We start from the raw sequence: 22881 nt of genomic DNA on the forward strand, positions 1-22881 counted from the left end.
GAGCAGCTTGTTGCTAAATAAGTCTTTTTATGGATTAGCTTGCTCTGATTTTTAACTCTTGGACATGTTCAGATTCATAGTAACAGGTTTGCTTTAGTTTACACTACTTTTTGGAGGGGAGGATTAACTGACTTCTGTCTGTCACAGATTCATAGATTGTAAAAACACAATTGCAGGTGTGAAAGATGCCCCTGAAATAGGGTTTACAGTGCAGTTTTTGTGATCTTGTAGAGATGGGACAGATTTGTAATGAATTTTTAATGCTTAGCTGCTTCTTAAAATGGTCAAGTGAAATAAAGCCATAGGGAGTCCAGATCTAGTGTGGTATGCTGCTGTAAATAGAGGGAAGTACCACTGAAGTGAATGGTTTAACTTCAGTTTTACATTAGTGCAACAGAGCAGAATGCTAGTTGACCTTCATGTCTATTATTTTTATCACCAGTATGCCAGTATAAATATATTACTTAACTAGGCTAACTGAGGCTGTGATAAATTGAAGGGATGCTCTAGTTCTTTATTGCTTCAAGCAAGAATAATAGAAGTAGGACTCAAATTTATATAGATTAAAAAGTGGGTGTTAAAAGATTCAAAGGTTATTACAGTAAATTATCTGCTTATGACATCCAATAGTGAACATAACTTGAAAACAGTTTTTTTCCATTCTATTGATTTTTGGCCTTGGAAGTCCCCCGTGGCTGAGGCTTGTTGTAGGCCGTAGTTCTTTTCAGCCAGGAATGGAAATTCTGTATATGGAGAGAAATCTACCTTCTAATTGTCAGCTTCCTGGGAGAATTTTGAGGATGATGAGTTTGTGTGCTGAAAACTTGTCCTGCGCTAGACAGTCCTGCCCCTATCTGTCAATCATACCCTTACCAGTTACTGCAAGGGTGGGAGAATGCAGGTTGCAGAGGACTCTGGCTAATAATCTGGAATTGTCCACTGTTTCTGGTCTGGGCGATGCTGGTCTGCTGGTCTGGAAACTGGAGACTTAATTTTATTACTAATCTAGACAACTAAAAAATGTTATTCCTAGTGGAAATAAGAGTATACATTTTGTGGTTGAATGTTTGCAATAGTTGGAGGTTTCAGTCCCTCTGTGGGATAGAGAAAACAGAATTTAAGGATAAGGTTCTAATTGATCAGAATCAGTAACTCCATTAAAGTTATATTTGTTATACACCTGCTGACAGCAATCCAGGTGTCATTTAATAAATACAGTGATGATGCTACAGTGAAATCATTGTCCCTGTAGAGCTACTGAACAATTTGTATTTGATTCTTTACAAAAGCCTTTGACTGTTTTTATAAGTGATGCTTTCGGTAGATGAAGCTTAAAAGCAATCGTATTTTGCTTAGCAGTTGAGTAATTCCTGAGATATTGATCTGTAACTTTCAGAAAAATGTAATTAAAGAATAAAATATAAGGCGCTTTGTTAGTGCGTGCTGTGTAAAAAAAAAAAAAAAAATGTCAGCTATTTTAAAGTTACAGAGAAAGCTGCAGTGGTTAATATTTCACAAGAGTTAGCATTTTGACTTCTTGGTATTTTACTCTGAGCACTCTGGATGCTTCTGTATAATCACAAGACTTATTAAAGAAGGCAGATAGAAATTAACGCGCACGCGTGCTTCCTCCCCCCCCCAAGATCACACCAAAAAAGCAGTCATATTCAGTTGAGGTTGTGAAATGTTAGATGTTCCTTAGGAAGCCACTGGGCAGCGTAATAGTGTGGAAAACGGACGCTTACGTTTCAGATCTGAAATGTTTCTCAGATCTGTTTACGGGCCTTTGTATACTAATGGCATTGCAAATTTCTTACAGGATGCAGTTAACTTATTCTTTGTACATTATAGCAACCCCAAAAAGGTATACACTATCTGCTCTCTGATTTCTAGAGAGAGAGTTTATTTTAAGGTATTTGTCAACACGTGCAAATAAGTTTAATAGTAGGAGGAACTTGAAACATTTATATAAGAGTAAGCTTTCACGCTTCCAATACGTGAAACTTGTTATTTTTACGTCTCAAAGACATTCGTGTGCATGCTGCATTTTTTCCCCCTTCCAAGTAGGGTCTCGTTACATATACTGTTTGAAATAAAAGAGGAAGAGGATACGTCAAACCTGATCCTTGTCCCAGTGACGTCATTGAGAATTTTGCTGTTATATTTAACAGGAAAAGCCCTCTTAGAAAAGGCATTAGTGGAACTGAACTATAGGAAAAAAATAATAAATTATATTTTTAGTATATCCTTAAAAAAAGTCCCTCCATTCAATGAACAACTTGAAAGAGAAATCCCTTGTAAACACGCAAGGGAGAATCTTATCACTTGGTAAAAATGTTAGTTGATCACATGGATGAATTTCACTTGTGCTAGAGAATTTATGTTGAATGAACCTCAGCTGTGTTGCTCATGGGGCGTGCGTTGTAATATTTAGGTGGTGACAGTTGTATTTTGCCTTTTTTGTTGTTCTTGAGCAGATTTTATTGAAGCGTGTATTTGCAGAAGGTTTTCCGCTTAGCATAACAGGAATGTTACAGTATTGTTTGACAAAGCATGAGTTAAGATGGATATAAAGCGCTCAAAGGGACTAAATGAGTCCAGAGGAAACTTTGAAAATGAGATTTATCTCAAACCTGCCGGCTCCCAACAGGAATTGCGTACCTTTTCTTTCCTTTGTAGCGTGTCATTGTAGGATCTTGCTTTTAAACAGCGTAGTTAATGTTGTCTCTTAAAAGCTATGCTCTAGAAGCTTAACAAGGCCAGCCTGCAACCTTTTTTAATATATCCGCCCCTCTTCTAATACTTAATGTTAGTATTAATGTTGAATGAATAAATGCAGTGGCTTTATTCTTAATGAGAGAGCATAGAAGATTGGACTGTTAAATGTTTTTGCCATTTAATTAAATAAAGAAAAGCTGAATCAAGTTTTGTGTTACATTAGTGCCAGAAATAAAGGCAAATGCAATGTGGAAAAGAGCAATGGAAAAAAATGTTATGGGACCCCTCAAACGTGGAACTTAATCCAGCTTGTGAGCCACATATCTGTCACTGAGTGTCACTCTTAGACTTATTCATTTATTCAGGCAGAAGTAGGAGGCTGAGTACAGATAACGAAGCAAGCTCCTCATGCCTACTAGAGCGCTCTGTGGTGCGAATACTTATACATCAAACATAGAAATACAACCATTACTAAGGTGGAATAAAGCATTACTTTAGTTCCAGCAGTATGGTAAAATGGAAAGGAAATAAAGATTAATTTGATTAGTTAAATGAAAGGGGAACTTTGGGAAGAATGCAATTGTTGATGTTGCATTTGACCATATGCATGTGCCTCAAGACCAGAATTATAACTTTGGTTAAAGGTGCTGTGTGATCTTTGAGCCTAAATGGTTAGGAAGTCATTTTTGAAGTGACTGCTCCTATTTATGTCTGGGTCTGTCATGCTCATGGGAATGTTTCAAAGGGATAAATTTAAATGCTATAGTAACCGAAAGGCCAGTCTCCTTTTGATAAGCCTGGTTATGCTGAATGATAACATAATGGAGGTACACTGATTAGAAAATGATTTGATTTGTGGGGCAAAACTTTGTATGAATAAAATATACAAGGCTGGATTCTTTTGATGTTGCTTATAGGTAATGTAATGTTGAATCTTTAATCAGAAGAAAGGATTTTCAGTATATATTGAAAGGCATAGATATGATAAGGTTTATTATAATGGCATTACGTATAATAGGGTTTTAAAAATGAGCCCATGGCTAATTGGGTTATAGAGGATGCTCCTGTACTGAGGAAGACCTTAATTTTGTTTAAATAAGATTCTGCTCCCAATACAAGCTAATATCACTGATTCACTGTATTAATTGCAGAAAGATGCATCTCAAATGTTTTGGTTTAAGATGAGTGCTCCACAGTTGAGAAATGTTAAACCAATCTCATTATATTTTAAGGGAAGCATCATTCATCTTTAGCAAGAGGTCGAAAAAATCAGTATGTTATCAAGAGTTAAGAGATTGTAGTCTCTTTCTTTAAACAGTTGGCAGTCAATTTTCTTCATTATGTAGAAGGTGGAGTTGAGGGAGAATGGCTTGAATTCATCATGTGCAGAAGGATCCAATATTAAATTGGGTAATACTGAGCTTGAGTGTTTGCCAGCTCACAGTTAATGAGGATACTGTATTTCAGCGGGCTTTTTGTTTTATTCATTTTTATTTATAGAGAGAAAACAAATCCCTGTCAAAGACTTAACTTTGCATTTCCAGTGGGAATTCCTGCCATAAGAGTTGAATGTGATTACCCAACCTGAAATTTTTGGTAAACAAAAGCTAAATCAGTAAACATGCAAAAAGGTAGTGTACATCTGTTTTTGTCAAGAAATATTCAAAACTAGTTGATGAGAGCACTCTGAATCCAAAGCACTTTGGATCCCAAACTTGCTGAAATTAAATCGAAGACTCCTGTTGCCTTTGATGGGCTTTGGATTAAGCTCCAATTTATCTGAATACCTGAAGCCTGGGTTTAATTTTAAGCATTTTGGTACGTCCATTAGATTACTGGAATTGTTCATGCTCTTGAGTGCTTTCGGGGCTTTGTGAGCAGATGGGAACTTAACTGCATAGGTGCAAACCTTTCTTTGCAATGTGAAGTTCCAGGTGTTCAAGAATTGGAGCCGGACAGAAAAGGCAAGTAGAAAATTTTATTTTTGAAACCATTGGACATCTTCTTTCTCACAGAGTTGATCTATTGTCTGCTCTTGCTCACTCGTGCAGGTGTGTTTTTGCTCTCTCTTGCTTTCTGTCCTTCTCTCTCTTTTTTTTTTAATTTCTCTTCTCTGAATAAGAAAGAGGTGATTTCTAGAAGTATAATTAGCTAGGTAAGGCTGCCCTTAAAAATAAGCACCATTATACTCTGTTCTCTTGACAAGTGATGCTATAGCCTAGAAACCATTATTCTGCATTTGGTTGTTATGTAGAGCAGATGTAGATCCCCTATACACAACCATGTTATATTTTTATCTCTGTTAAAGTTATACTTGTGTCATATAGTTGCACGTTTACAATTTAGAAAACGCTGACAACCTGTTCATGTAGGACAGGAATTCCCGCTTGTAGCTTGTGCATAATATGTACCCGAAATACTGCAAGACAGCCCTTAATTGTATTATCAAGTCTTTGTTTCCCAAGCTGGATGTATTTTCTTCAGGTTGTTGTTCTTCAGTACTAAATAACTCATTTTTAGAGTGATTACTAAAGTAATAGTTGAAATGAAAGGAAGTGATTATGTTCTATTTAATTATTTCTTTACTTTGACGTGATGTGCTTGAGTCATCACCGTCTTTCGTCACTGCAAATAGCAAAGGAAAAGAGGAAAGTAATATGAATGTTAGCTGGACGTTTTAGGTGTTTCTAAGAGCCTTCTTTCGTATCGTAACGAGGTTTTTTTTTGTTTTTTTTTTTTTTTTTAAGGCTTCACTTTGAAAAGTGAAGTTTATCTTCAGCAAATTTTATTCTCCTCACATTTTTTTTGTTGAAAATCCAATGTATTGAGGTTTTCCTCGTCTGTAAGCATTGAGAAACGTCTTTACCCATTCCCTTTCACTGATTGATGCATCACTTTTTTTTTTAATGCAGTTAACTGGCAGTTTGGCTGTGAGCAGGGCTCATGGACTACTAAAAAACCTCAGATTTAGTTTTAACATCAAATAAAATAATGTAGTTCAGGCTGTTTTCTGGCTTGCACTGGATAATATTTACTTATCTATGAGCATAAGGGCTACACCATTAGACTCTGTCAGTATTTATCTTCACTTTTTGCTGTGGGTATTTCTGTACAATCCTATTTTTAAATGGAGAAGGAGGAATTAAGGTTGTGGTTTGAGGGCGAGGTGGAGGGAAACAACCCCACAGCATGGAAGAAGGTGTTTCAGTGGAAAATTAGGATGCTTGTCCGTAATATTGGAAGTTATATTGCCAGCAGCTTTCTTAAATGTTATATGTGCTTGTGAAATTGCATATATATATACACATATGTATAAACACACATGTTGACAGTTTGTAAGATCATAGGACCGTAATCTTTGAGATGTGAGTTACTTCCAACTCAAGCAGAAAATATAGTAAGATTATTAAATACTGAATTGCTGAGGGCTGAGGATAAACATCTTTTTGTAAAAAAAAAAAAATTGAGACGTTTGTCTTTCTGAATGAGGGATTTCAACATAGATCCTTAATTTACTTGTTTCATGAAACTGAATGAACGATTCATTGGGAATATCTGGCAAACATCATGTAACGTATTGGTGACATTTGATGAGAGATTTTAATGAGATTTCTATCTAGCTATTCGCAAGTTACAGTTTTGAAGTGCACCACTGTCATCAACCATGACTTTGAGTAGCAACTTTTGTTACAGAAAACAAGCTTAGCTGCAGAAGATTTATGGAGCAATTGAAGCCTGACAGTGTAGTTTGTTTAATAAAAAAAAAAAAAAAAATTTCAATGGAAGATGAAGAGAAGTGTCTTTTCATTAAAGAAAAGACACTAGAAGAAAGTAGAAAGTAAAACAAAGATGAAAAGCAGTGATGGCCTTCTGACAAACGTTAGATGGCTTAGGTCTGCATTTATACCCACCAGGGTGTTGGAAAGATTAGTTTCAAGTTCTGCTGTCCCCCGATGGGTGTTTCTTTGATAAATATTCAAAGTACACTGACAAAGTAGAATTAGATTCTTTAAGTCCTTGGTGCTCTTTATCTGCATCCTCAATAAAGACATAATTGATATCTTCCAAGGCTTAGTACCCACTGTTGATAGAAAGTTTGGCAAAACATTCCTAACCAAAAATAAAAGAGACGAAGAGTACTGAAAAAAAGGAGCGGCAAGTATTGGTGAAAGTATTTTGTTTGAAAAAGGATTTTTAGCCAGTAGAAAGCATTGTGCAGTTTGGAAACCCTCAGCATCTCTGCTCTGTTGTATCCCTCTTTCATTGACAGCTTTCATGGATTCTTCTCCTAATTTAAATCTGACTCTAGGTTTTCTAAAGAGTGTGCTTATTAGACAGAAAATAATTCTGGAGTGGTGGTAGAAATGCCATTTTGATGTTGATGAGCTGAATTCAGACGAAGAGTCTTAAGAGGAAAAACATTCCGGGAATAAATAGGGAACTTCTTGCCTAGCGCAAGTGCATTTTGCATACTGGCGCAACCCTGGGCTCAGGGCAAGGCAGAGGGGAAAGAGGCACTTCTGCGTTGCTGAAGTATTTTTCAAATGTATATACAACTTTATTCAAAATGGATTTACCACCTTAGATATTAACACAGAAGAGTTAGAAATTAAGCCCTTGCTTTAAATGAAAAAATACTCAAATTCTAGAATTGAATATGAAGCTGAAGGGCTCTTGGGAAAACATTTTTGTTCACTACTTTGCTATTTAGAAAGACCTACTCTTGAAAAAATAAACACAATCTAAATAAAAAGGGTTTGCAGTATGGTTAAAGTTTTCAAATGAAAATGAAAACCCTCTCACCAAAGTACTACAAAACACATTTTATAAAGAACCGTATAAAGAAATTTCTCTTTTAAAGAATTTTGTAACGTAGGCTGTTTCTGTCCGCTAAATTTACAGAGCCAAAATGTGCTAACTGTCTGCATGTATGTTTGTAGTTAGGCTTTATGCTTTGGAAGGAAGCCCACTAATTATTCGAAAGTAATTTCTTGAGAATCTTTTTTTTTTTTTTTTTTTTTTTTTGGTCCGTTCCCTTCCCACACCCTCCAAAGGTATAAAGCTCCTGTAGCATGTTATTGAGCTCTTTTCCTTCATCAGACTAATTCTTTCTTTTTCTTAAGTAGCTGGAACGCTGGGACAGGTGTTGCCAGGCTGACTGGTGGCATTTCATTGCTTTTTGGTGCTTTATGTCTCTGCCCAGGTCTGCCTGCTGTCTTGCATGGTACCCCTGCCTCATAACCTGTTAAGTAGGTGTGCCACGTTCTCTGGTTTGGAAAGTGTTCTGGCAGAGTAGGTATACGCAGTTACTACAGAAATAGCACATAATTTTGTCTGTGCTCATCTAAGTCTGCGTCCACTGAATACTGGCTGATTTCTTTCTCTCCAGTAGAAGCTAGGATTGTGTCCTAAGAAAGATGAAGAACCTATTATGCTTCAAGCCTGAAAAACTGAAGAGATAATAAGGCAACAGTTCAGGTTCTTGGGATGCTCAACATTAGCCAAGTCAGATATGCTATTCACTTACTTGTCTAGACGTTAAGATAGCTGAGAAATATCTACAGATGTATGCATATATGGGTATAAAATATGTTCAAATTTTTCTCTATGCAGTGTGTGTCTGATTATAGGTATCAATGTCTGTATAAAAAAATGTATTGGCAAAAAAAGAACTAGTTAAAGTTTAGACTCACTACCACCGAATACTGTAAAACTCCCCTCAGTGATGCAAGAGTAGAATTTAATTTTTTAGTAATGTGCTGATACAGAGATGTTCTTTCACTTGTTAGTCCTAATTCTGCAGCATCAGTGGTAAGAAAACTTGATACTGAACTCGGACCTGCCTACATTTATTTTTAGTTGTTGTCTATTCTATTTAATATGAAACTGCAAAGTAATGTATAGCACTTATAGTTCAAAAATTAATAGATATCTGTACTGCTAATAGTTGATCACTGTTAAGGATGCACATGCTCATGTACGAGATTGGTGCTGTCAAGGTAAACGGGACTGTCACACCCTGAATTTAATTAACCAGGGTGATTGAGGAAGCTTCTTCCACAACAAGCAGATTTCTGCTATATATAGATCTTGTAGAATCTATAAGTATTTAATCATTGTCATTGCCTGTGTGCTAAGTGGTGCTTTGATTTTTTTTGTAAATGTGTGTGCATGCATGCACAGAGTATTTGATTTTTTTTAGACCGGATATAAATTATAGTAAACTAGTGGAGCATGTGAGTAGAACTACATAAATTTATATTAGTTTAGTTGTAAATAGTAAAGTAGTATCTTGCTGGAAATGCTAGCTTCTCTACATTTAGAAGGAAAAACTGAAAAGCTGTCTTGAAGGAGTTTGTGTCCTGCTAGCGTTCTCGGGAGGGGGAAGGGACCCCAAACTTGTATATCACTTTCTGATAATGTCTACAAGGTATGCTAAATGCTTGTCAAATTGAAATATTTGAGGTGTGGAGGGAGCAGTACAAAAATTTCAGCAAAGGGTGTTGCCTCTTAAGTTTTTCAGTGCTTTTTAGATTATATGATAATAAGCTATTTTACTTAAAATAACATACTCTCCTGATTAGAAAAGACCAAAACATGTTCCCTTAACAATCAATAGGCATTAACTTAGGTGATAAAATAAACTACTTGTGAATATCTGCAGATGCATTCTGATTGTTAAATTTTAAAAAGCTTCCCTTTATAACCTGCTTCAGGACTGATGTGGAAAATTGTAGCCAGCTGTTTAGCTTCATTGATTTTTTTTTTTTCTCTTCTATTTTTTTCCTCCCTTATTCCCTTTTCCTCCTGTAGCTCTCCTTTTTATATTCTGCCCCTGCATAAATTCAGGGACTTGGAAAAGTAAAGGAAGACTATCATAATCCTTGTCCAGTCTTGCTGCAAGAATATTAAAGTTAAAATTTCCTATTTCAACAAAATGTTGTTAATAAAAGTTGACAGATTTTTTTTCATTGACTTGCCCTTTTATTTTTAAGGCCAGAAGTTATCATTAGAAAATCTAGTTTGATTAATATGTAGCAAGTAAATTATTTCCAAGCAGACTGTGTTTGAGCTATGGCCAAGAGCAAGAAGTGTTAGGAGTCAGGCAAACATAATGTGCTGCTGGTATTTGAAATAATAGAATTCTGAGATTAGAGGTTGAACACTTGCAAGTGCTGGCGGACGGCCTCTCCTTTCCTTCCCTATAGTACCCTTATTTGTGTGGTATAAAGACTGCTCTGTAGCAGGCTATAGTTCTTATCTGTGACAGACATGTAGGTATATATTTGTCTGTGTTGAAGAAAAGGGTGGGGGAATACATGATTTAAAAAATTCCTTACCTGTTAAATTTTTTTTTCCAGAATCTGGCATCTTTCACCTACATGTTTGGGTCAAATGTATGCTTGCAATTAAGAGTTGATGGTTTCAGGTCTGAGATTTTAGAAAGTTTTACAGCTCGGTTCCTGGATGGTTAATGAGCTGCTCCAGTTGTACTGGTGCTCTTCAAGAGTATATCCTGAATTTATGATTTGTAGTACATATTACAATGATATCCAGGAAGAAAAGTCTAGAAAAATAAAGACAAATTAAGGATTACTGGTGCCCCGTGTAAAAATTGTGTTGTAAAAGTAGCCTGTTTTAATGTGTCACATTTATATAGATTTCAACTTCAACTCATACTTGTTTGCTATGCTAAGTGCTTTTAAATTCTAGAAAAAGCTAGGTTTGCATTGGTATTAAAGTTTTCAGTTTTTAATGAGAGGGAGGGTTGCATAGCAATGAGATTCAGTATGGGCTATAGTAGGCTTACAACTAGAGGAGCAGAATATGCATTTGCACACACCTGTTCAGTGCGTGTAGAGTTAATTTCAAAGTCTGTTAAGAAAACTGAGCCTTCTGAAAGGTTTTTATCCTTTGCCTGTAAAGAGGTGGATTCTCTTCTGTCTCGGGCTTCTGTCCCTGCAGATGTGAGTGTAGTAATCAAGGCATGAGGGAGCAGCCCTCATTTTCTCCTGCTAGCTGGGCTGTGTACCTTTGCTTCTAGTCAGACATGCGCAGTTGCATTGCAGAAGACACTCTGTGCAACCATTAGCATGATTTTTATGAGCAGCCTCTGTTTGCTTGAGGAGCTGCATCATCATTGCGCGTCTGTGCGTTTCACGCTGCCTCTGTACTTGCACCGATTCATTCTACCAATACTGGGTACAATTTCCATGTCATGAAATAGCTAGCTGTGGATTCCGATCAAGAGGATGTATGAAGAGCTGTGAAAAGATGCATTGGGAAAACATGCAGTCGCATTTAACTTGGTTTACAGTTTATTATTACTCAGAAAAGCAGATTAAAATTTTGCAAGTGTTTTGGGAGCCAAGGTGAGACATAGGAGAAGTTGGACCCCCCTTCTGTAACGAACATATAGTGTCTTTTAGCTGCTGAGCAGCTTGAAATTCAGCAACTGAATGTCTGTCTTTCATCCTTGCATTGAGCGTGCCTTCTGCAGTGCTTGCTGTTTTCAGTCTTGGATCAGCCCGGGAACTTTGTGTTATAGCAATTGGTGTTTGGCCCCAAATGCAGTTACAGTAGCAGAAAGACATGCTGAACGTCTGTCCCTGTTTAGGAAGTAAAGTGTACTGTTGTCTGCGGGGCAAGGAAACTGTTCTGTGACAACTGATTGTGTGCATGTACAACAATAGAGATTAATTTTAATCCTGGTTAAGGAGCAGCAGTTACAGCTGTTCTTCGCAGGCTTGTGAAGCCTCTGAACGCAGACTGTTGTTTCCCTTCGTTCTGTTCCTCCATTTAATGTAAGAAATGAAAAAAGTACCATAAATCGTGTTCCTTCCTTCTAAAGCAGTTCATCACTAGACTGTTAGCCCTTGCAAGGGAAGCTGCAAGAAAGGATGGAGTTCCATCATGTGGGAGTTGTGGCGTCTGGAGTGCCTTGTTCCTGCCTCTGTTTTACAGTGTACTGTTTTACAGTTAGACAAACAAGTTTTTTGTGGAAATTTGGCAGGGGCTAAGGGCACCTGTGTGGCTAAAAGTAGTCTTTTTACTAATTTACACAGCCCTTCAATTCGCCTCACAACTCAGCCTTGCAAAGAGTTTTATTGGCAAAAGATGGGGGGGTGCAGAGCACGGTGATTCCCAATGATTTCCTTGAGGGCATTCTAATAATGTTAAACTTACAGGGTTAGAAGGTTTTACTGATTCTCCTTGTGTATGTGTAGGAAATCTCCAGCCACACACACACAAAATATATATATAAAATATATATTTTTAAGAGGTAATAGGAAAAGCTTTGTTTACTCCTGTGGCCTGCTCCTCAACCCAAATACTGGGAAGGCTCTAAGATATAATGATTTAATAGTGTAGCTGTTTGCCCTGTCACATAGTTGTGAATTTGCCAAGTTGGTGTTTCAGACTGATGCTGTGCTACGTGTTAGAAAACACTTGAAACTACCTCTCTATAAAATTTGTCAGCTTAAATCGTGGGAGAGATGAGTGGATGGATTTTTGGCACAGCAAGGAGGAGTACTAATGTGAGTAGTAGCACTGGACTCTGGGGGAATACTGCTGAGGTATAATACCACTTGTACCAAAACCTACTGACTTTTCAAAAGTTGTATGGTATACGTGCTACTTTCCACAACAGAAAAATAAGAGATCTTTGAGGTTTTTCTAAGTTTGAGAGCAGTAGTGCAAGTTCACAGATCCATTCTTGCTTTTAAAAAAAAAAAAAAAAAATTAAATAAATCTCTTACATGAGATTGACTACATGACTCGTAACTAAAACCAGCTTGCAATCTCGTGATGAACTTTTTAAAGATTTCAGCTAACTCAGGCTATTGAGTTGCAGTTGTAAAGCTAGTTGCACTGAAAACTGATTTCAGAGGAAGTTAAAACATACATGTATGTACATTTTAACCTGCTCTTTTATAAAGTAAATCTTTTTATAAAAAGTTGTTTTTATGAAGGGTACAAATTACCTCTGTTTCACTATGTCAGTCCAAGTAAATACCACAGAGAACACCGGAGCATCAGAGGGAAAGATAATGAATTTGTATTAAAGCATTATGCTTAGTGGCTGATTCATATTTTCTTCTTTGCTGAAGTTTGGTGCACCTCTGCAGAAAGGAAGGGAGCCTCTGGGATTGCAGAATGCATAGTTAGGGCTAACACAGTTAGGGCTTGTAGTCGTTTCAAAATAACGTCATGGTTCCATCGCAAAAGCATCTTTGAACCTATTAAATTATCCAGTTGTATTTAGATAAGGTGTGCAATACAAAGGACCATAAATGATGAATAAATTCTTAATACGGTGAAAACTAGTTCACTTACTAGCTAGGCTGTAGGACTGGTCTTATTTTAGAGTGTTTTAAGACAAGAAGCTGGTGTCGGTAATTCTCAAAGCTGTATCTGTGTACTGTGACGGAGCAAAGCACCCTCAGGGTGCACCTTAGTGCACCGTTTGCCGCCTTTGTGGTGCGATGAGATGTGAAATAGTCTTCTCTGTGTTGTTAGCCGTTGCTATGCCTTACCTGCTTAAAGGCAGTGGAGTCTAAATACTGTAGTCTGAACCTTGATTGCATATACCAAACTCATGTAAAAGTTGAAAGAATTGTAATGTAAAGCTGGAGAACAGCTCACAAGAGAAAGAATGCAGCAGGAGCCTTGTTGGTGTTTGGAATGAACCCAGGTAGTGCAATTTGGTTTATATGCTGATATGGGTTAGTTTTTTGGAGATTAACTATTCAGTTTGTATCCATTTCTAGGTAAAGCGACTATTTTTACTTTTACTAGAACAAAAAGCTGTTCCTGCTTATTGGAGACAATTGTCCTCGGAGAGAGAGTTTTGCCCTGGCTGTCAGGAAAAGTCAGGAAAAAGGCAATTGCCTTTATTCCTGTACATATGCCGTCATATTGTCTCTCTTGGGTCTGCAGATCTGAGTGAATTTTTAAAATATCTGTGTAATTCTGGGATAGAATTTCTACATTTGTGAGATAAACTGTTGAACTGTATTTAGGGGAAAAAAGGGAGTGTAGCAACAGCATTTTCAGCGGCTAAATCAAGTTGGCTCTGGTTAGTGACTGACTGAAAGTTCCACAGAAAAGAGCTGGATACCAAAGAAGCTGTTGAGGGTAACTCAGTTGCTTCTGTTGCTCACCTAGAAAATGGTACAGTTAGTACTTGGCAATGATTACATTTTTAGAGTGGCTATAGAAATTTTTATTAAAGCTTTTTTTTCTTTGAAAAGTAGGAATTCACTGAAACTCTGTAGAATGCATCAGAACATAATTGCTGCAATTTCCATTAGGAAGAGTTTTCGCATCTGTGATAGAATTCCTGCTCCAAACCAAGCCAAAAATGGGTTCAGGGTTATGCTATTTATCTGCCTTTTGTTTTAGGTGAACCTAATCTATTGGCCTTTGTGGTGCAAGGTTAGATTTACCTTTATTGTGATGATGCAGAAGGGTACTTTTTAACGGCTTGAAAACTTTCCATTGACGTCAGAAGTTTTTCCCACCGTGCTCATGGATGTAGTCGTAAAAGTTGTCGTTTGTGAGATAAGATACAAACTTTGGTCTAGATTTCCTGAAATGTTTGAAGATTCTTTTGATCTTATAACAGAGGTATGAGTTATGTCTTGTCCTGACCAATGCGAGCTTGAGTAGGATTATGCTTGTCTCATATCTGTTTGGATAAGATATTCTTGTCCTCTTAGCTAGTTCCAAGTTTCACTCAGTACTTCACAGTATTACGGAGATTGCTTTCATTCAGTGCAGGATGAATTGATCCGTGTGTATAGCTTGTAGAGCCACTAGCATTCTGCAGAATGAAAGGTACTACATAAATATCAGCTATTAAAACTATAAAGTTTTGGTAGCAGGTATGTATTAGAAAATATCAGTTATTTTTTTTACTGTTTACTGTTACATTTCAAGGTGTAATAGGATTTGGTCTGTATTTATAGATCAGAGTATGGACTAGTTTCTTTTTAACAGACGGTCCTCTAAGCTTTAAGAGTGTACAGCATAACATAACCTGATTACTCTTTGCGTTATAGAGTAAGTCCAGAGTTCAAGTTATCCTGGCATCAGTTGAGATCATAAACTGAGAATTTGGCAGGTGACGAGACCTGTATGTTGCTCGTTCATTATCATCAATATAATCTGAGAAATTCACTGACAAGAATTTTTCCATGTTAGCCATTGAGTTGAGGCAAAAAAAAAAAGACATCCAATTTTTAGAGTCATATAACTTAATCTACATTCAGAAACAAAATTTGAAGTCTAATTCTCTGATGAATATAGTAATGTGAGGACTAATAATAAATTTTAGATAACATCATTTTGAATTGAGGAGTCAAAATCAATTTGGCAGGAAACACAGTACTAATTGTGTGTGACTTCATTTTATATTAACGATAATTTGTAGCACACAGCTCTCAATATTTGCTAAATAGTGTGTGGTTTCTTTTTTCTTTTTTTCTTCAAATTGATGTGTGATGATTGGCAACCCCTGAAAATACGTGAAGAGAGGCCAGGGACAAAGAAGTGCTAGTTACTTAGGGTATTATCATCACTGTTATGGCATGTGGGCAACGCCTTCCTCTGAGCAAAGCCTTAGTAAGAATGTTGAGGAAAAAGCAAAGGGGACTAGAAAGAGGAACTGAAGCAAACCACTTGCAGAATTTCCATAGATTTTCAGGATTTAAGTATGTGCTAATTAAGTGCTTTAGTGAATCAGAGCCTAAAAGGTTGTGTCCATTTGTTTCAGAAGAAATCAGTAGAATTGAAAGGTTATTGACTTTTTTGTTATGTGATAGTAATAAAACTCAAGCACAACAGTTAACCGATTAAATTTTTAGGTGAATTAGGCCCGTAAGTCCTATTTTCAAGAGTAATATAAGCAGCTTTGAAAAATTTTACTACTTCTGAAAAATCTTTAACTTTGTTATGTTACATAAGAAAAATCCAACGTATCGTGCTTTTCTACCTTTGGAAACTTTGACTTTTTCTCACCAGAGGGTTGGATCCATAGAGAAGGAAATTGCTTTTCTGCTAGCAACTTGTATTTATCTGTTGCCCATTTCCTAGTTCAAATTAGATTCTGGAACTTACAGAAAATGTAGGAAAGCAATAATATGCTTTTGGAAAGTTGTATTTTGTTATTTTATAATATGGCTTTCCTGCACTTGATGATCTTTGTCTCAAGTAGAGAGCATCTGTAGATTTCTGAATTTTCATAATGGACTTTAATATTTATGCTACTTTTGAAACTGGAGAATTTGAGTTGCTGGTGTTAAATTACAAAAAAGTCTTCAACTGAATCAAATGTTAATCTGGCTTCTGCTGACATCACGAACTACGCAAGCACTTTGTGAATGGCAGCAAAAAAATTAGGCTGAATTGTATTCTAAAATATTCAGAAATAAAAAGAAAAAGCTTATTTTTTTGGTTCAAGTAATGCATCAGTTTATGGAAGAAGGCAGGTCATACATATTCCTGTAGATGGTTACACACAATGTTAAACAGACAAATATGAATTTAAAACCATTTTTTCCCCTCAAAACACTGTGGCCTCTTCTAAGGAAGCAAGACTTTAAAAACGCTCGTTTTTGCTGTTTAACTAAAACATGGCACAGTGTTGGTATGCTATGGAGTACTGAGCTTTGCAGATAGATATTGTAGGTTATAGAATGACTGCACTAAAACTGTGTAGTAGATTTGCTTTTTACCAAAGCTGAGAAAGTTTTAAGGACCTTTAAAATATCTAAAAACTTTGTGTTTATTGTTAGAGGTTTTTGAAAGGAATGCTGACAACAATAGGTGTGTATATTTTTGCTTTTTTTTTTTTTTGGTGGTTTGATTCAGGCTCATGAAATGATTCTTATTTTCCCATTAGTACCTGATAAAAAGTTTAATCAATAAGTGGATGTTAACTCACGTCAAATCACCTTGACTTTCTGAGAGATTTCTTTGCAAGTTGTATTGCAAACTTACACTAGTGCCGGAAGAGAACTTCTGTTCATATAATTCTATTTATCATTCATGATAGCTACCCCGCAATGACAAATGCTTCTAGATCTAGCAGCAGAAAGGTACCATAATTGTTTGCACAGTAGTAGCTGACACACTTTGTACAGATCAAAAATTGATGAAAAGTGGGTGTTGCTGCTTTATTTTATTAACTCGGAAGGCCCTTTGATACACAGTTTCTATTAAATATATATATTTCCTCAATGCGAGGTAATGCAGTGAGTTTTTGATGCAATGATTTAAAGTAAAAATATGCATGTTAATAAACAAAAAATATTTTATGCGTTGTGTAGGAGTCTAGGTATTGACATTCTCAGGGCATAAATCCAGAATATCTTTATTCTACAGTAAAAATAATTTGGGAAATATTGTAGGTGATTCTGTGGAAGTAATCATTTTACATGTAAGCATTTTGTATGTCCCAAAACGACAAGTTGACAAAAAGGCTGGTATGCCATAAATCAGAACTGGAAACTGGGGTCTGAACGGAATCTTTTATCTCTGTTTAGTCGGTGGTGAAGTGTTACAAAGAGGAATGACTTTCACTTCTCACGCTTTCCTTTCTTGGCATTAGCACCTTTTCATTCAGCACCAAACTTTCATGTCAGGTGGACTGTACTTCTCAAACTGAGAAATCCCGTTATGGGACTATTTGAAAACTATGCTGACAGTAGTAAACCTGAATAAATCAGTTGTTTGTAACTTCTATCATTCTCCTTTGTACAGAAACTCCTGTAATTAACTCTACTCTAACTTCGGGAATAGTTTTCATGCCAGAGCATGAGTACGCATGTGTATATGTCTACTGATATGCATGATATACTTGTTATGTACTCTTGTAGGCACTGATGTGTTCTCTGTTGAACTGATAAACTGCAGAGGTACTTCAGCCTAAGCTGTGAAGGGCCGTGATTTTTGTGGAAGGCCGGAGTCATAAAATGCAGATTTCACAACTTAAATACAGACTCTCACGGAACATCTCCCAAATAAAAGTATACCAAAAAGATTTCAGGAATAAGAGAGAGATAAGTTTCCTAATTTTCTGTATTAGTAGAATTTCTGTAATAAGAAGAATTTGACATTGTTGTAGGTCAGGATGTAAAGTGTTGCAGCTAAAAGATTTGAATGTAAAATTCTTTTTTTTAGTATACATGATGACTTTTAATCTAGGTGATCTTATGTCCGTACTGTATAAATATCTGTATCTATTTTCGTACAGTAACAGATTCCAACCCTATTTCTTCAGGCATACATTATGTCTTGTAAGTCCCTTTTTACTCCATCAAACCACTAGTTAGCATCCCCACAGTAGTTTTCTGGCTCTTTTATACTCTTCAGGAGGCAAATGTGACCCTGTCATCTTTCTGTATTTAATTACCATTTTGCATTGATGTAGGTGCAATATGCAGCAAAGTTGTATGAAAAATCCGTTTGCCGTTACCATTCCTTAATTGTGTTTTCTTGTTTCTTTTTTCTGTAGTTATATGGTCCTTAAAGGAAAGGCTGTTTCTTTTTGAGGCGCCTCACCACGTTGTGGGAATATTCATAAATAAATAATTCTGTTTCCTGGAAGCCTGAGTAGACGTTAATGTTCTGATAGACCAGCAGGGAAACTGGAACACAGCACAGACCTGGCTACAACAAGATACATGTTCTGTGTAATATTCTCCCTTTGAAAGAAAATTGATAACGTGGCATGGTCAAACACTTGAAAACTTAAGAAATGCTAACACTGTAGTTTTGCACAGTTTCAACATGTTTATCTGCAGGTCTGTAGCATTATATGAGGCAAACTTTGTATAAGTGGTAGTGTGTGTTCACGTAATCGGTTTAAGCTCAATATATGTATACATTTAAATTTGCGTGAGACTTAATTCAGGCTTGCAGTAAATTACTTAATATGAGGGATAAAGTATATTCTATTATAGGTCAGGTTTAGTCCAGTGAGGATAATGGCTGTAACAAAGTGTAAGGAAATATTAAACTCCATTTCATTGAGTTCTACCAGAAGTGATGCTATCTTATGTAATTTTTCCTTAAAAAGCAACTAGGAAAATATGAAAATGTGAAACGTTTCCTTAGAGGTTCTTTGTTTTAGGAGTTACTAGGGGATCTGTAGGAAATGGTGCCTTCATTAGATGCCTATTTATTCACTTGTCCTGAGGCACACAAAAATAGTATCTGTGTTAAGAAGACTGGGTATTTTGTTTTCCTGGGAATTCCTTTGTGGATTTCTTCTTTTCATATAACTTCCATTGCCCCTTCTCTCAAGATTTCTGTGGCAATTCCTGTTGCAAAATAAAGCTATAGTAGGCTCACAGACCGGAGTGGTGGCCTAAAATCAGATTCAGGTTGACTTCTACCCTGCCCCCCAGTTTAGTAAAACTATATATATATTTTTTTATACTATTGATATTTATTATTAAATCAAAAGCATTATTAATTCAAAGCAGATTTAGAAGTGATTAAATAACATCCACTTCTGTCCTGGAGAAGGACAATGAGAGAAGAGAATCAAAGATGAGGGTTTTTTTTTGTGAACTTTTGGTAGGACTTTTGCAGGACTTAAGGGCAGTTGGAGATTTTAAATGCCCAGGAATCTGTTGCTAGCATAGGAAGGAGGAATAACAGTAAAATCGAAATAATATATTTCAGTACAACAGGCTCCATTAAACTCTGAAAATTGGTCGGTAAAGCTTCCTGAGAGGCTGCTTATAGGTATCACAGAAAAGGACAGTTACTCCAGTTAATTATATGAAAGGTGTAAATGCAAACTCCTCTGTTACGGAGAAAAGATAGGAACTACATTAAGTCACTTACTAAAGCTGAAGGTTTTTTGGGGGGCTACAGCATTCTAAAAGCTAGCTGCAGGGGTAAAAAAATGAGAGAAAAGGGTGATTTTGTTACCATTGCAAGTCCCTTTCCTTGTACCGTTTCTGGTGCTTTGGTAGTGACATGGAGCAGAAGTAGGGAACTACAGTTACTGAAACTTTTTTTTTTTCCCCTCCCCCTGTAGACTTCTCTTGACGGCAGCTAGCTGTTAAACTCAGACATGGCATGAAATCTTATTGTGAGCTTATCATGGTTATCAAATATTGAGAAAGAGCTTTATAGGGACTAGTTACTAGATCATCTTATTAAGGATTGGTAGAGAATTCTAGCATAAATATGTACAGAAAAAAATCATAGTTAAGGCACAAAGATATGGCTGGCAGGATAAATCTGTTTTTCTTTTTCTTTTTTTTTTTTTTCCTTGGAAATATATTAGCAGTAAGCTAGTGAGCAGTAAGTCCTAGGAAAGTGTCATCTCGTATGTAGTAGAAAGGATGACTTTTTCTAGTGTGCGCAGAAGGTGTTTGTCTTTTTTATATCGCTTTCCAAAAAAGTCTTCTGCAGTTAATACCAGTATCTCAGCCTTGAAATGGAAGCAGTAAGTTAGAGAACACTTAGATGAGTGAACTATTTTTCAAAATAGTTGAGCTCAGTAAATGCGGTTATGGCATACTTTTTGTTGGTTGACATGATCCCAGAAGCGTCTTTTTTAAGTACTTGAGGAGTACTAATATGAGACCTATGATTAATACAGTGACAGAAGATGGGTTCAATTCAGCTGGCTCAACTTCTCAGCTGAACTTCAGTTCCTGAAGATTTAACAGAACACTAATTAACGTATTTGTAAATGCTCAGGAAACATCATAACAGTGAGACAGAAAAAGTAAACAGCCAGTGCGATGTATCATCCTTATAGGTTAGAATGGATTGTCAAGAACAAATCGTAATAAAGTTTGACAACGTCACATAACTGTGGATAGAGTACAAGAATAGGTGCCATATATTTGATGTGTTGTATTCTACATGATGTTCTCTAGAAAACCAGACAGCGTGGTCTAAACGAAATCAGTGTGTTGCAAAGCTGGTCAGAAAACTGTAAGGAGAAAGTGTGACTTCTTGATGGAAATTGAGTAGAAGTCTGCTGATGCTTCAGCCCACTACTAGTCTTTTTTTTTTTTTTTTTGAATGTATCAAATGATGATAAAGAAGCCTTTCAGATGAAGCCAAGCTGGAAGAAATGACCAGTATGTTGGAAGATAAGCTTAGAATTCAAAATGATCTTATTAAATGTTGGATATGACTGGGAAGAGAGGTGGGGTTAGAAGGAGGTTGCTCAATAGGGAAAAGAACAAGTTACGCTTGAGCCCGAAACAGTAGCTACACCAGAACGTGATAGGGATCACCTAGCTAGACAGTGGTTTTGAGAAAAAGGTTGTAGTTGACTCATCAGTGGTGAGATGAGTCAACCTCAACCAATTGCCAGAGGCTCAAATAGTTAATTCCTCTGTAGTCTTACAAACGCTGATGTAACTTAAAAAAAGTGAGCCTGTGTGGGTATTTAACAGTGTGCTATTACCATGGGATTGTTTCCAATTTAGTCCTGCTTCAGTCAAAGTAAACACAGGCACATATGTTTCAGCTCTGATAGGAAATGTTGTGAAAGCTAACAGAGGAAACTGAGAAAGTGAATTCTCATCCATCATTTTAACACACAGTACTATGGACTGAGCTGAGATAAGGGATTCTTGTCACACTGTAATTTCCAGCTTTCTGAAATACTCCTCTCTACTCTGCCCCTTTGAGAGGGGGCAACAGAGGATGGGGAAAGCACAGTATAAACACTTGTGAAAGAGCTTGACTGAAATTGCTGTGAAGTTGCTTCTGTGATGTAGCTCTTTGGACTGGATTGATGTTTCATAAGTGACAGTACAAGCTTAGCTTAAAACATGACTTTTAAGTTTGCCTCTCTCTTTTTTTTATTTGTTGTTTGATGGTGGAATCCTTGCATTTTCAGTGACTTTGCATCATTTTGAATGTAAATGTGGCAGGCTATTCATGCTCTATTATGCAAATTGCTGCTTGCTAGTTTATAAAAATTGGTAAAATTAAGCCAGATATCAGCTGTACTCTCCGTTAATATTGGTACCTAAGTATTTTATGTTGCATTATGGCAAGGGACATTAGAGCACAATGTATCAAAGACTTAATATTTATGTATACTTTATGAGGTATTTTATTATTTCTCATAAAAAGTAGGTGGAAAACAAGGTGGGTATCGGCCCTCGGTTAGTGAGGGGTTGATTCTGTACTTTGTAATTATCTGAGACGGTAATCATGCTACTGTTCTGCATTACAAAGCAAAATAAAACTCACTCGAAACTTGCTTTCAGCTAGGAATACTTTATTTAAAGCAAGGTTAGGATTAGCAAGCTATTTAACTCAAAGTTAATTATCCTCATTGCCAAGCATTTTTCAGTAAGCAAGCTTTACATTGCACGTAATGGCTTGCAAAGTATTTTAGAAAACAAACATAATGCCCAAGGAAAGGAGATGTCTTCCTCTTAAACCAGAATTTCTCTGCTAGATAGAATCAGTGTTGCAACGTGTTTTATATGTTAGTAAATGTAGAATATTTCAATTAAATATTTTGAAATATATTTCATAGTGAAGAGACCTGACAATTAGAAAATACAAATGCCTTTAATTTTAAAGTGAAGTTCTGTGGTTTGAATATCCCTTAAAGACAATCCTGTTCTGTAATCGTTACACTTTGATTAATATGAATGTTTTTCATTAGTTGCCATATTTAGAATCTGTCCTCACGCGTACTTTCTTTATTCTTCAATTGAACTTCAGAAAACCTAGTAAAAGTAGTATTTTTCTATACTTACACAGATTTCTTAACATTACATGCCACTATATTAGAACTAAGTTTTGTCAATACTGAACCATCCAGGAGGAACTGAGAAGGTACTGATGAAAAAGTAGGCCACCATTATATAATGCGAGGAGACAGCCTGTGCTGTGAATATAAATAATAGATAATGAAAAATGCAAGTGTGTGTTCTTAAAATCTCACATGTTACACCTTTCTGAAAAGCAATAGTAAAAACCTATAAAAACCTTTAATTAGAAGCTTTTTATTAGGCTCTATGTTTTATAAATGGGGATCCTCAGAAGATTTATCAACTTTGAGAAGGATTTGGGTAGGTAATTCTATTAGGTGTATTTGCAAAACTTAGAGTTAACCATTTAAGCTCTCAAATTACTTAAGCACCTAATGCGTTTCAG

Source organism: Struthio camelus, chromosome 8 (assembly GCF_040807025.1).
Source record: "Struthio camelus isolate bStrCam1 chromosome 8, bStrCam1.hap1, whole genome shotgun sequence".
In the NCBI taxonomy this organism is placed as follows: Eukaryota; Metazoa; Chordata; class Aves; order Struthioniformes; family Struthionidae; genus Struthio; species Struthio camelus.